The 15,601-nt window shown below is 47.3% G+C and overlaps 1 protein-coding gene across 1 annotated transcript in view; it reads right to left on the bottom strand.

Annotated features, from left to right (window-relative positions):
* The window catches only part of JAK3 (Janus kinase 3), an 80,325-nt gene extending 66,484 nt beyond the window's left edge, over positions 1-13,841 (bottom strand). Inside the window, exon 1 of the mRNA XM_053303579.1 lies at positions 13,377-13,841. The gene's annotated coding sequence lies outside the window, so the exon portion shown is untranslated. The remainder of the gene's footprint in view (positions 1-13,376) is intronic.
* Between the last annotated feature and the right edge of the window lie 1,760 nt (positions 13,842-15,601).

The raw sequence follows: 15,601 nt of genomic DNA, 5'->3' as shown, positions 1-15,601 counted from the left end.
ATAACAGCAGTGTCAAAGAAGATTAGCAGGTGTGAAGCCAGAATTACACAACACAGGCAGAATCTCCAATTCCAGTCGAATCAGAGACGTTTCTACCAAAGCATAGAAGGAGAAACTGCAAGAAGCGTAGAAACACCAAATGAAGAAGAAACAGCGCAGTTCTGGGGGAAATTATGGGACAATCCAATAGATTATAATAAAAAAGCAGGCTGGATGAAAGAGGTCAAAAAATCTAACCAACAAATGCAAGATCTAATAATAACACCAGAATTAATAAGTGAAAGAGCAAAGAAAATTAAAAATTGGACTGCTCCAGGTGATGATGAACTGCATGGCTTTTGGCTTAAACACCTAACAAGCCTTCATAAACAACTATCAAAACAGTTCAATCACATTTTGCAAGGAAGTGATATTGAACAATGGCTAACAACTGGGAAAACTCATTTCATAATGAAAGACCCAGCAAAAGGTGCAGTTCCAAGTAATTATAGACCAATAACCTGCCTTCCAACCATGTTCAAATTATTAACTGGAATAATAGCAGATGAAGTGATGCAACACTTATTAACTAACAAACAGCTTCCAGTTGAACAGAAAGGAAATGGCCCGAACACCAGAGGCATAAAAGACCAGCTGCTGATTGACAAAATGATTTTAGAAAATTGCAAGAGAAGAAAAACCAATCTAAGTGTTGCATGGATTGACTACAAGAAAGCCTTTGATTCATTGCATCACACATGGATACTAAAATGTTTAGAAACAACTGGTGTCAGCAAAAACATTCAGATATTTATTTAAAAAAGCAATGAGCATGTGGAGTACACAGTTAACAATCAATGGCGAGACACTTGGAGAGGTTAGCATTCGAAGAGGCATTTTCCAAGGGGACTCACTATCCCCTCTGTTGTTTGTAATCGCCATGACCCCACTTTCACAAATACTAAACAAAACAGGGCTCGGATACCAAACATCTAAAACATCAAGTCAAATCAACCATCTGCTGTACATGGACGATCTGAAGTTGTATGGAAAGTCCCAGTCAGAAATTGAATCACTGCTAAGCACTGTCCTTATATTCAGTAGCGATATAGCAATGGAGTTTGGACTAGACAAGTGTGCTGCATTAATAATGAACAGAGGGAAAATAAGAAAAACAGAAGGAATAGAACTGCCCAATGGAAGCAAGATCAAGAACCTGGAAGAGAAAGAACATTACAAATACTTGGGCATTCTCCAGGCTGATAACATCACACACACTGAAGTTAAAAGAAAAATTGGAAGTGAATACATCAGGAGAGTTAGAAAAATCCTCAAGTCCAAACTCAATGGCGGGAACACCATACAAGCCATAAACACCTGGGCTATACCTGTTATCAGATACACTGCAGGAATAATAGACTGGACCCAGGCAGAGCTAGAGACGCTGGATCGTAAGACCAGGAAAATCATGACCATCAATTATGCTCTGCACCCCCGCAGTGATGTAGATAGGCTATACCTCCCTCGCAGCTCAGGTAGAAGAGGAATGCTGCAAGTCCATCAAACAGTAGAGGAGGAGAAAAGAGGCCTTGAAGAATATATCAAGGACAGTGAAGAAGATGCACTTAAAATGGTCAAGAACGAGAAACTATTCAACACCAATGAAAGAAAGCAGGCCTACAAGAAAGAACAAGTCAAGAACCGAGCAGAAAAATGGAAAAATAAGCCCCTGCGTGGTTAATATTTGCACAATATAAGTGGAAAATCAGACATCACCAAGACCTGGCAATGGCTTAAGAATGGCAACTTGAAGAAAGAAACAGAGGGTTTAATACTGGCTGCACAAGAGCAGGCACTAAGAACAAATGCAATAAGAGCAAAAGTCGAAAAGTCAACAACAAACAGCAAGTGCCGCCTTTGTAAAGAAGCAGATGAAACAGTGGACCACCTAATCAGCTGTTGTAAAAAGATCTCACAGACTGTCTACAAACAAAGGCATGGCAAGGTAGCAGGGATGATACACTGGAACATCTGCAAAAAATACAAGCTACCTGTAGCAAAAGATTGGTGGGACCATAAAATTGAAAAAGTGGTAGAAAATGAAGATGTAAAAATATTATGGGACTTATGACTACAAACAGACAAACATCTGCCACACAATACACCAGATATCACTGTAGTCGAGAAGAAAGAAAAACAAGTGAAAATAATCGACATAGCAATACCAGGGGATAGCAGAATAGAAGAAAAAGAAATAGAAAAAAAACCACCAAATACAAAGTTCTACAAACTGAAATTGAAAGGCTGTGGCAGAAAAAGACCAAAATAATCCCAGTGGAAATTGGCGCCCTGGGTGCAGTTCCAAAAGACCTTGAAGAGCACCTCAACACCATAGGGGCCACAGAAATCACCATCAGCCAATTAAAAAAGCAGCTTTACTGGGAAAAGCCTATATTCTGCAACGATATCTATAACAACAGCAACAACATTGACAATAAAATGCTGGCATCCCAGGTCCTTGGGAAGGACTCGATGTCTGGATAAAACAAACCAGTCAGTAACACCTGTCTGACTGTGTAAACAAGAAATAATAATAATAATAATAATAATAATAATAATAATAATAATAATATCTCGCTCTTCCTCCAAGGAGCCCAGAGCGGTGTACTACATACTTGAGTTTCTCCTCACAACAACCCTGTGAAGTAGGTTAGGCTGAGAGAGAAGTGACTGGCCCAGAGTCACCCAGCTAGTCTCATGGCTGAATGGGGATTTGAACTCGGGTCTCCTTGGTCCTAGTCCAGCACTCTAACCACTACACCACGCTGGCTCATATACTACCAGAGAATCTACACTCAGAAAACCTCAGAAACAACAAAACCCATGGAGGTGGTTGGCATCCTCTGTACAATACACCACCACTCACTCTGGGACACCCCAGAACCACCCCCCAGTGCAGTTATGGGGCTGCTGAAACCTCCATTGTTCCCTATGGGATAAAACCTTAAAGACATGTAAACTTCAGAAATCAATTTAAAATCAGGTCTTTGTCTAACTTCTTTGCAATCTGGGTGGAGGACAGGCACCCCTTGCGGTGCTAATGCCCAACCCACTGCTCTTCCCCCCTTTCTGCCCCAAATCTGCAACAAAGACATGCAGACTTCAACTATGCCTCACTTCCCCAAGCCCACGCTCCACTGCTGCAACCCCCAAGCCCTCCAGTGCCACCCCAGCACCCTCCTAGTACAAACTTTGGCCAACAGCAGCATCATGTGTGCCCTGCCCTTCCTCCTCCATCAAGCAAGCTGTTCTCATTCACAGACATTTTTTCAACACATCATCAACAACAGCAGAGCTTTACAAAGAAAGGTTTCCAAAGCAAGACCACACAGATGCAGCAGAACAACAAACCATCCTAGGCAGGCAGGCAAGCATTTGAATTGCATTATACATATGCAGGCTTGCATGCTGTGCTCAGGCTGGCAGCAAGTCAAGCATGGCATCATGGAAACTTGAGTTTAGACATGCAGTGCAAAAGTAGTTCTTTCTCTCTCTCTTGAATGAAGGAGCCAGAAAGGCAGAACATAGAAGCGACTGAGTAATTAACTTGTTGAATGAACAATTGAACCAAACTCCAAAATCAAAGCAATCAGCCCAGACAGAGTGGAAACAGGGCATTGTTTGTTAGAGCCGGCAATGGTTAATCAGAATTTCTTAGCACACAATTGCTTTACAATACAACACATTCCAAGGAAATGAGCTTCCTCAAGGATGCTGTGCCTGCTTTTTGCATATCTTATCTTCTGCTAATCTTCTTGACAAACACTCACTGCCTCCCTAGTTGCTGCAGTCAGGAAATCAAAAGTCTGAACCGCCCCACCCGCCCCGAATAACAAAACTTTGGCTCCAAATGGGGTCTTTTGATTTGTATACAAAAAAATGTTTGTAATTTGTTCATTTCGATTTGTATACAAAACATCCGAACATGCCATTTTCAGACACAAAACCTTCCTTATTTATTTATTTATTTATTTAACACATTTTTATACCGCCCTAACCCAAGGTCTCAGTGGTTTTGTTGCTGCATCGAAATGCACAAGCCTACCAGGTTTCTTTTATGCTCTCTGTTAGCAACCAAGCACTCCAGCTTCCCCTTCTTGGCTTGGAAGCTTCTGGCGGTATATAAACACCAATAGGCCATGTTTCTTACCTGGCGTCATTGTATGCTATCTCCCTGTCGCTTGACCTTTTTGACCAGCTGTCATGCATTTCTGTTTGCTTTACTCCTGTCCCTACTCTGTCCCCTTCTGGTATATCTGCAATGTTTGCACCCTCACAACTTAGGGGAATTTGCTTGCCAAACCAGATACCACCCAGTTCCTGTTGGCAATCCCCCAGCATCATTTTAAATCGATGACCTCTGCTGCTCTATGACCTTTTTTATTTTAAGCCCCAGCAGTCTGGTTCCATCTTGGTTCAAGTGGAGCCCATCCCTCTTGTACAGGTTTTGCTTGCCCCAAAATGTATCCCAGTTCCTAACAAATCTAAAACCAAATCTAAATCTAAATCTCATCCACACATTAAGATTCCTCAGCTCCACCTGTCTCGCTGGCCTTGCGCGTGGAACAGGTAGCATTTCAGAGAACGGTAGTACCCTGGAGGCCCTGGACTTCAGTATACTACCTAGGAGCCTAAATTTGGCTTCCAGGAGCTCCTGACTGCATTTCCCAACATCTTTGGTGCCAACATGCACCATTTATTTATCAATCAATCAATTAATTAATCAATCAATCATATTTCTATACCACCTGATATGTACATCTCTAGGTGGTGTACAAAATGTAAAATATTTAGAAGTTACAAATTAAAATACATAAAAAGACACTAGAATAAAATAGATATTAAAACAAGTTTTAAAATTATTAAAATTTTGACAGCTGAATCCTCCCCAGCACTGCTTAACAATCTATCTAGGTGCTGCTGTGTGATACCTGCAATCTTCAGACCAGGCAGGCAAGTCACCGTGTGGTCTACACGCGGGTCACAAACCCATCTCTCTATGCCCCAAATGATTGAATCACCTACTAGGAGGCCCCCAACACCTGGAGTATCGTCTAGGTGAGAGGATATAGGTGCATCACACAAGTCAGAGGTGCTTTCCAAGGAAGCATTCCCCACTTCCTCAAACTGATGTCCTCTTTCCCTGAGACTTTCATCCTCCATGACAGCAGAGGAGCTGTCAGCCTAGGAGTGGGATGCCTCTATCACGTCCCTGAGGATCTCACCCACACACCTCTCCCTGACACCTTAGCTTTGGGGGAATGAACTTGTTCAGCACACACCCGGAATGTTTGCCCCTCACGCATTTAGTCATACACAAAACACTCTGTGCAATACACTGGGAAGCACCCCTTCCCTTGCTGGCATTCTACCTTCATAACTAGTTTTATTGGATATTAATAATATTTATTTTATTTTATTTTATTTGTATTCCACATTTCCAAAAATGGCTCAGGGCAGTTTACATAAAAACAAAAACAAACAATTGCAATCAAAACTATAAAAACAGCATAACACCAATTAACAGTTAAAACATTAAACAGTTAAAAACTCTGGAAAACCAGGCAGAATATTTACAACAGTTTAAAAACCTTGGAAGGCCAGGCCAAACAGATAGGTTTTAAGGAGAGGAGAGCTGGTCTTGTGATAGCAAGCATGACTTGTCCCCATAGCTAAGCAGGGTCTGCCCTGGTTGCATCTGAATGGGAGACTTGATGTGTGAGCACTGCAAGATATTCCCCTCAGGGGATGAAGCCACTCTGTGAAGAGCAGAAGGTTTCAAGTTCTCTCCTTGGCTTCTCCACAAAAGGGCTGAGAGAGATTCCTGCCTGCAACCTTGGAGAAGCCGCTGCCAGTCTGTGAAGACAATACTGAGCTAGATAGACCAATGGTCTGACTCAGTATATGGCAGCTGCCTATGTTCCTAAGGGCTCTCCTGAAGGCCAACAATGAATTCAGATTACTGATTTCTGCCAGGAATGCATTCCACAGTCCAGGAGTGGCTACAGAGAAGGCCTGCCTTTGATATAGAACTTGTTTACCTGAAAGTAGTGATGTGCCCGGACCAGTCCGGAGGCCATTCTACAGGCCTCCGGACATGGGCGGTTCGGATTCAGGTGGTTCGGGGTGGGGGGTCCCCTTAAGGGTGGAGGAGGGTTTACTTACCCCTCCTGCTGCTTTCCCCCCTCTGGCGCCCGTATTTCCTTGAGTAATTGGGGCGGCAGGATACCTCCCTGCCGCCCCTTCTCCGGTGCTCTGCTGCAGCAATTCCTTTAGTAATGGGGCGGCAGGATACCTCCCTGCCACCCCTTCCCCCGCTTGGCAGAGTGCAAAAGGCTTAAAGAAGCCTTTTGTGCGCACACAAACGTATTTTCTTGAGTAAACGGAGCGGCAGGATACCTCCTTGCCGCCCCTTCTTCCGCTTTGCTGTAAAAGGCTTATTAGAAGGCTTTTTACAGCAAAGCGGAAGAAGGGGCGACAGGGAGGTATCCTGCCGCTCTGTTTACTCAAGAAAATACGTGTGCGTGCGCGTGCACAAAAGGCTTCTTAAAGCCTTTTGCACTGCCGCCAAGCAGGGGAAGGGGCGGCAGGGAGGTATCCTGCCACCCCATTACTAAAGGAATTGCTGCAGCAGAGCACCGGAGAAGGGGCGGCAGGGAGGTATCCTGCCACCCCAATTACTCAAAGAAATATGGGTGCCAGAGGGGGGGAAGTGGCGGAAGGGGTAAGTAAACCCTCCCGTGCCTTAAAGGAACCTCCCACCCCAGTGCCGGATCACAGCTCCGCGGTTCCGTGCACACCCCTACTTGAAAGCTAGGTCTTAGCTGCATTTTTCAGCTATGAAAAGGTTTTAAGCTCTGTTTTCCAAGCAAATTACAAAAGTGGGATAGTACTGACCTTCTCATGCTGGGTGTCTCCTTTGTGATGAATGGGGATTGCTTGTGTGCCTCTTCGCACACTTCTCTGCTAAATCCCATGCAAAACGCCTTTGATATATTTTAGAAAACTCCTGTTCGCAAAGCCCCATGTAGCAACATTTGGTCTGAGCCTTGTCTTCTCAAGAGGTGCTTCCAAACAGAGACATCTCAGAAATGTGGCTCTTCCCACAAGCTGTCTGATCCACCTGGAGCTAATTCCCCACCCAAACAAACTGCCCCGTCAAAAACACAAACCTGTAGCAAGCCAGAAATCAAACCCTAGAAAAGACTAGCCCTAACAAACTCAGCTTGTACCTGCCCCTTTGCTTTCTTGTTGATGGATTTATTTTTTTATTTACTTGCTTGCTTCTTTAGGAAAGAAATCAAAAGTTTGCTACCTCCGCTGGACTGAGCCTTGTCTTCTCAAGAGGTGCTTCCAAACAGACACCTCAGGAATGTGACCCCTCCCGCAAGCTGTGTGACTCACCTGGAGCTAATCCCCCACCCAAACAAACTGTCTGTCAAAAACACAAAGCTCTAGCCCAGGGGTTCTCAATGTTGGGTCCCCAGATGTTATTGGACTTCAACTCCCATAATCCCCTGCCCCAGTGGCCTTTGGTTGGGAATTATGGGGGTTGAAGTCCGATAACATCTGAGGACCCAACGTTGAGAATCCCTGCTCTAGCTAGCCAGAAGTCAAACCCTGGAAAAGACTAGCCCTAACAAACTTAATCTGTACCCCACCTTGTTTTCTTGTTGATTGGTTTATATATACTAGCTGACCTGGCGCAGAGCATCTGTGCCCCTAGTTCTCCCTGTCTCCCCCATCTTCATTTTGTTCCTCCCCTTCAGCCCCAGTTTGTCCCCTTCAGCCCCAGTTTTGTCTGCCACCCCCCCAGCCCCAGTTTGTTCTCTCTCAGCAACCAGTTGGCCTGGCCGCCGCTTCTCCTCCTTGCCTAGTGGTCAGTGGCCGGCTGGCTGGACTGGCCACCACTTCTTCTCCCTGCCTGCTCGGCCATTCTCCTGGCCAGCAGTTTCTTTCTGCCTGTCCCCGTCGCTAATTGGCAGCTGCTTGCTAACTCTCAAGACAGCTGCCACCATGCATGGGATTAGCAACTGGGAGAAATATAAATAAAGATATTTGCTTGCCCTTGCTGTCTTCTTTAGAAGAAAAATCAAAAGTTTGCTGCCTCCCCTGGTCCTAGCCTTGTCATCTCAAGAGCTGTTTTCAAACCAAATTTGGTACAGTTGGAGTGAGTCCATCGATAGGGCACCTCAACGGCATAGTTTGTGATGATGTCATCCACCCCAGTTCAAGATTGCAGATGCACGAATGTTTGAGGCACAAGAGGGCTAACTTGTGAACTGCCTAACCAATTTGAACCAAATTTGCTACAAGTGTAGCAGCACATAGGAACACCTCAACAGCACTGTTTGTGGTGATGTCATCCACCCCAATTCTAGATGGTCGGAGCATGAACCTTTGACATGCAAGTGGGAATAGATTTGGACCAAATTTGGTACAGTTGTAGGGAAACGTATGGACACCTCAAAGGCATAGTTTGTGATGATGTCATCCACCTTGATTTAAGATGGCAGACACAAGAACGTTTGAAGCGCAAGTGGACTTATGAACTGCCTAACCAATTTGGACCAAATTTTGTCCCATTGTAGTCCAGTTGTAGGAATAGTGAAAGGAATATAGGCAGATTAGTTCTTACTAGAAAAACTTGAGGCGGGTCTCACGATCAGTGATACCCGCTTTTGCGGCTAAGCCTGCTCTCCCCACAGACGATCCCAGTGGGAGCCCTGGGTGGCTGGATTGGCTGCCCACACAATTGCCAGCTCTGTGAAAGAGCCGTCGGGGGCTGGGGAGCTTGGGGCCCGCACGGCTCACGGAAGCTCCAGTATGTCCTGTGTGAGCTCGCAGAGCATACTGGGGAGACCCCCGGAGCCGGGAGGCGCTTTTCACCTCCTCTCCAGGGGTCTCCTCATGAGTAGCCACGGTGTGGAGCCGCACCGTGGCTACTCACGACCGGAAAGCCCGGGTTTGTGGAGTGCTCGCTCTGCAAACCTGGGCTAAGGGATGGCTAAAAAAGTGGGCTAGCTGCTTGTAAGCCACCGGGCTCACCTGCGAGCCCGCTGGTTTACACGATCAACCAAAATCGGGCTAGCTCTCCTAGCCCAGTTTTGGCTGATTGTGAGAATAGCCCCCTTGTTTAACTCCAGTTCAGACATGAATTTCAAAAATTCATGGGCCCAGGTGGTTCAGTAACTGGTTCCGACATTTTGAACTGGTTTTGATACCTTTAGTGCAGAATAATATTATCAAATCTGCTTGCAATGCAATTTTATAAAATTAATGCAATCAAAACAGTCTAACATGAGAAAAAGTATGTCTTGTTTTGAAACGTTTTGCTTTTGGGTTTTAAAAAGTTTCCACAAGCAAAAGTTATACAACAGGACAACAAAAAGCAAAAGAAGGCATCCTGCCATTGCGAACTGGGTGCCTGATGATTACTGTCATGTATATATGAACTGGTTACCATTTTATATGGTCTGGAGTCTTTTTCAGGTTCACGGCAACTGAGCAACTTTAGATTCAGGGTCAGTTTCGGTTCACTGCAGATATGACTTGGCAAGGTTTTTAGGTTCAAATTTGCCTCCCTGATTTCCACCCTTCAAGCAGACTCTCATCGGGGAAGGGTCAGTGGGCCCAGGTGGCCAATTTGGGGAGAAGCAGAGAAAAAATTATCAATGAGGGAAAGTAGTATTGAAAAGTTCAGAGGAATATTTAAGAACATACAAAGAGCCCCACAGGATAGAAGCAGAGACTTGGTTGCTAGATTTCCTGGTTTCCTCATTTTGAAAGGAGCTCCAACTGTGGCCAGTTCTGGAGGAAGAGGCCACAATCACAGAGGTCTTGGTTACATCAAGATTGAATTACTGAGGCTGTTCACATAACCAGACCTACAGCCTTAATCAGGTAGGGTTGGTTGTGTGGAATGCCAGGATTGATCCTGGGTTCTTAACCTGGAATAAAAGTGAGAGAGGAGGATGTGAACAGGCCTCCTTCCCCATTGCCTGGTGGTGTGGGTGAGTGAGCTGCTGATAGTTGCTGGCAGCCAGCTCAACCACGGAGCTGGGATGAAGGATCATTCCGGCAGCCAGCAGTCACTCAATGCAGCATGAGCAGCATGGTGCATTGTGGGATTCCAGGTGGCCGGGCCCCACTCTCACTATCTCCAGATCTCCATGCCACTTGCCACAGCGGTGATCCTGGTATGATCCTGCCTTCCCCGCAGCCCTCCCCAGTCCCAACGGTTTTGGTCGTGTGGACGACCTCACTGTATCCTGCTCCGTGTGCAGCTTCCTCTGAAATCCATCTGGAAATTGTAGCTCCTGGCCTGGGCCTGTGATTCCTTTTATATCAACATAATGCTACCAACCTGGGCCTGTTTTATATAAATGGGATGCTGCCAATTTAGGCCAGTGATTCTGTTTACATCAACTGCACAGGATGATGGTTTGTTTCTGGGTGGACCAAGGCCTGACTTAGAGAAGGAAGCTTCCTGTGTTCATCAGCAACAGCTCAGGGGGAGTGGCTCTGCTTTGCATCGAGCAGGTCTTAGGTTCAGTCCCTGGCAGCATCTCCATGTAGGGCTGGGAAACACCCTTATCTGCTTTTACAATCTCCAAGATTGCTTGTAACTGTCACTTGGAGATTGATGCCCATTTATGGGGTATTAAAGTTGAAAGGACATTGAAAGGACTCCAAGCCTCTGCTCAGTGCAGGAATCTGCTGCTAACAGACCCTGTCCAGCCTCTGCCTGAAAACATTCAGTGAAGGAGAGCCCACCACTGCATGAGGCAGAGAGTTCCACTGTCCAACACCTCTTACAGTTAGGAAATTCCTCCTACTGTCTAGCATAAATCTGCTTATTCGCCATTTCAGCCCACAGGTCCCAGTCCTCAGTGAAAGAGAAAATGTCTGTTCCTTCTGTGTGACAGCCCTCCAAACATGTGAAGACTGCTCTCATGTCCCCCCTTAGTTTTCTCTTCTGCAGGCTAAACATACCCAGCTCCTTCAACCATTCCTCATAGGACCTAGTTTCCAGGCACCATCTTGATTGCCCTCCTCCCAATCCATTCTACATTATCAAGAACTTGTAGAGCCCAGAACTGGACACAGGATTCCAAGTGAAATCTGACCAGCTCAGAACAAAGTGGAACAATTACTTCTCATGATCTGGACATGATGCCTCTGTTAATACAGCCCAAGATTGTGTTCACCTTTTTAGCCACTGCATCACACTCTTGGCTCATGTTCAACTTGTGGTCCACTAAGATACTCTTGGTCCCTTTCACATGTAGTGCTGGTAAGTCAGGTCTCCCCCACCCTTCACTTGTACACTTGATTTTTCTTATCCAAATGCAGGATAAGAGTTGGAAGAGACCTTCTCTGGAAGGAGATCTTCTAGTCCAGCCTAATGCTCAGTGCAGGAAACTGCTACAGCATCCTTGACAGTGAATACCAAATCCCTAGAGACTTCAGACAGATCCTGAGGGATGGGCAACCCTATCCCTGCTCCCGTCTTTGGTTGTTAGTGATGTCCTGCCTTTACACTTTTGTTAAATAATCTCATTTGGGGGCTATCAACCAATGTGTGTTTGGCATTTCAATCCAATGAAGTATTTGCCGATGGGAGGGAGAGATAGAAGCAGCCAAACTAGTCTGTGGGCTACAAGCCAGCAATCCCTGGATGATCAGGTGATACTGAGAGGATGTGTGTGTGTTTGTGGGGGTGGGTGGGTGGATTGCTTGAGATCATGGAAACCACTGTGGCAAGGGGAGTCTGCAAAGCAAACGGGAGGACCGCAGGGTCCAGGGGTGATATTGAGCTGTGACTGTCTGAAACAACTCAGGACACTGGAGAAGAAGCAAGGCCTGAAGCAGGTGGTACAGTCCTTCCACAATAGGCAGGGTGCTGAAATGCCACAGCCCATTCTGCTCACCACCAAAATCTGAAAACAGGACATTTCATAGGAACGTTGGAAGCTACCTTAGAGTCAGTCAGAGCCTTTGTCCATCTAGCTCTACAGTGACTGGCAGCAGCTCTCCAAGGTTTCAGACAGGGGTCTTTCCTAGCCCTACTTGGAGATGCTGCAAGGGATTGAACCAGGGACCTGCAGAGCAGGGGCTCTACCACTGAGCTACGGCCCTGTTCCCTAAGGGGAAGATCTGCATGCAGAGCAGGGGCTCTACCACTGAGCTACGGCCCTATTCCCTAAGGGGAAGATCTGCATGCAGAGCAGGGGCTCTACCATGGAGCTATGGCCCCATCTCCTATGGGGAAGTTCTTACAGCAGGCAGTGCTCCCTTCTAGATGCTCATCCAAATGCAAACCAGGGCAGACCCTGCTTAGCTACAGGGCCAATTCCGGCTCCGCTGCCTCAAGGACCTTCCCCAAAGGAGAAAAGGTTAAAAACAACAACAACGTAAAAATAAAATAAAATCCGTGAATCCTGCCTGGACTGAACCGAACCAGGGTGGGGTGGGGTTTAAGGGGGTGCCGGACTTGAAACAAACTGGGCCAGCCAGTTCTGCGCACATCCCTAGATTCTATGTTATGGTTTTACCAAGATTTATGAGTTTAAATCTTTCATGACATTTTGGCTGGATTGTGTGCCTGTGAGGAACAGTTGAAGCAGCTCGGGGTGTTTAACTTGTAGAAGGTTAGGGAGGGAGTTATGAAAGCCATCTCCAAAGATTTCATGAAATGCAGCACCAATTCTGGATCTTAGGAACACAGGAAGCTGCCTTATACCGAGTCAGACCATTGGTCCATCTCGTTCAGTATTGTCTACACTGACTGGCAGTGGCTTTCCAAGGTTTCAGACAGGAGTCTTTCCTAGCCTTACTTGGAGATGCTGCCAGGGATTGAACCAGGGACCGTCTGCATGCAGAGCAGGGGCTCTGCCACGGAGCTATGGCCCCATCTCCTAAGGGGAGATGGCAGTGCTCCCTTCTAGATGCTCATCCAAATGCAAACCAAGGCAGACCCTGCTTAGCTACAGGCCAATTCAGGCTCTCTACAGCAAGACCAGCTCTCCTCCCCATCTCCCCCACTATCTTTCCCAGGGAACAAAACTGGATGAACAGAACTGGTTCTTGCTACATCTTCTGGAAGCTGCCTGCGCTTTGGGGCTGCATTCTTTCTGGAGAATTTCATCCTTTCCCTACCCTTGTCAAAAAAACCCCAACCAATATTAGGTCCCATCGTGGGTGTACAGACACCCTCCTTCTCTTTGGTTCTGCTCAACAAACTTGCAATGCACTGGTGGTTATCCGCCCTCTGAGGTTTTCTCTCTCCCCCCCCCGCCCCCGCTCTTGATTTCTAGGCCCTCGCACACATTTACCTTGTAAGAGGAGTCCAAGCAGAGGGCTGCTCTTCTCTTTTGAAATCATCCAAAGATGACCGGGGACCAGGGAGAGAAAGACAAGAGAGGCAAGGTATGGGCCTGGGCAACTGCCGTTAGGGGTGAGCCCCTCTGAAGTTTGGGGACTGTGTGGGCGGCTGATGACAAAGAAGTGGGGGGAAAAGTCAAAAAAAGTCCCATGTTCATTTCCTGTCACTTTCAGAGAACTGTGCCTTTTCGGAGAACTGTTTCCTGTGCTGGTGGAGATTGTCAGCTGAGAACAGTCTCATGGTGGAAGAGAGAAAAAGAGAAGCAGTGGCTGAGCTGGAAAGGATGGGACCTTTAAAAAAAGAAGAGGAGAGGGGGCGGTATCTTCTGGATAGAGTTTTAATTAACTGATTATTACTTATACACACTTCCCTCCAATTCCCCTCCCCGCAATTCCCCAAGGTTGGAGTGGGCGGAGAGGCAAGATTTTAACACCTGAAGATTTTTTCACTGAAGCTCAGCTCATGAAGTAAAGAGATCTTAAATGAGGCTGAATAGTGGTAACAAAAAGCATAGTATATATATATACACATATGTGTGTGTGCGCGTGCACGCCACAATAGAACATCATCCTAAATTATTTTCTAAAAGGTTTTATAAATTGTGGACGATGCAAGTCATTTAATGGTACTAGCTGTTCTGGTAGCTCCAGGTCTTAAACATTCACATAAATTCTGGAGGATGAATACAACTGAAGGAAGCCCGGGCGGGTGCATGGCTGGGGGAGTCAGTCATGTGACTTGCCTCTGGGGGTCCCCCCAAGCCAGTGGGCCCCCAGACAACTGTCTCTCCTTGCCCTATTATATATTATAGTTGCAGCAGGAGAGAGAGCGAGTGAGAGAGTTGCGGGGGGAGAGAGCAAGAGCAAGTGAGAGAGTTGCAGGAGGAGAGAGCGAGCGAGAGAGTTGCAGGAGGAGAGAGCGAGTGAGCAAGTTGCAGGGGGAGAGAGCAAAAGCAAGTGAGAGAGTTGCAGGAGGAGAGAGCGAGCGAGAGAGTTTCAGGAGGAGAGAGCGAGTGAGCAAGTTGCAGGGGGAGAGAGTAAGAGCAAGTGAGAGAGTTGCAGGAGGAGAGAGCGAGCGAGAGAGTTGCGGGGGGAGAGAGCAAGAGCAAGTGAGAGAGTTGCAGGAGGAGAGAGCGAGTGAGCAAGTTGCAGGGGGAGAGAGCAAAAGCAAGTGAGAGAGTTGCAGGAGGAGAGAGCGAGCGAGAGAGTTGCAGGAGGAGAGAGCGAGTGAGCAAGTTGCAGGGGGAGAGAGTAAGAGCAAGTGAGAGAGTTGCAGGAGGAGAGAGCGAGCGAGAGAGTTTCAGGAGGAGAGAGCGAGTGAGCAAGTTGCAGGGGGAGAGAGCAAAAGCAAGTGAGAGAGTTGCAGGAGGAGAGAGCGAGCGAGAGAGTTGCGGGGGGAGAGAGCAAGAGCAAGTGAGAGAGTTGCAGGAGGAGAGAGCGAGCGAGAGAGTTGCAGGAGGAGAGAGCGAGTGAGCAAGTTGCAGGGGGAGAGAGCAAAAGCAAGTGAGAGAGTTGCAGGAGGAGAGAGCGAGCGAGAGAGTTGGAGGAGGAGAGAGCGAGTGAGCAAGTTGCAGGGGGAGAGAGTAAGAGCAAGTGAGAGAGTTGCAGGAGCAGAGAGCGAGCGAGAGAGTTGCGGGGGGAGGAGAGCGAGCGAGAGAGTTGCGGGGGGAGAGAGCGAGTGAGAGAGTTGTGGGGGGAGAGAGCAAGCGAGAGAGTTGCAGGAAGAGAGGGCGAGCGAGAGAGTTGCAGCGGGAGAGAGTGAGCGAGCAAGTTGCGGGGGGAGGAGAGCGAGAGGAAGTGAGAGTGTTGCCGGAGGAGAGAGCGAGCGAGAGAGTTGCGGGGGGAGGAGAGCGAGAGCGAGCGAGAGAGTTGCAGGAGGAGAGAGCATGTGAGAAAGCTGCGGGGGGGAGAGCGAGAAAGTTGTGGGAGGGGAGAGTGCAAGTGAGAGAGTTGTGGGGAGAGGGAGCAAGAGAGTTGTGTATGTGGGGCGAGAGTCAGTGATAGAGGTGTGTGTGGGGAGAGCGAGCGAGAGACGTGTGTGTGTGTGTGTGTGTGTGTGTGTGTGGAGAGCGAGCGAGAGAATTATGTGGGAGGAAGAGAGCGAGCGAGAGAGTTGTGGGGGGGAGAGAGCGGGCAAGAGAGTTGTGGGGAGAGAGCGAGCGAGAGAGTTGCGGCG

This window comes from Hemicordylus capensis, chromosome 2 (genome assembly GCF_027244095.1).
Source record: "Hemicordylus capensis ecotype Gifberg chromosome 2, rHemCap1.1.pri, whole genome shotgun sequence".
NCBI lineage: Eukaryota > Metazoa > Chordata > Lepidosauria > Squamata > Cordylidae > Hemicordylus > Hemicordylus capensis.
The sequence above is the reverse complement of the archived record's forward strand: the minus strand, read 5'-3'. Positions and strand labels throughout refer to the sequence as shown.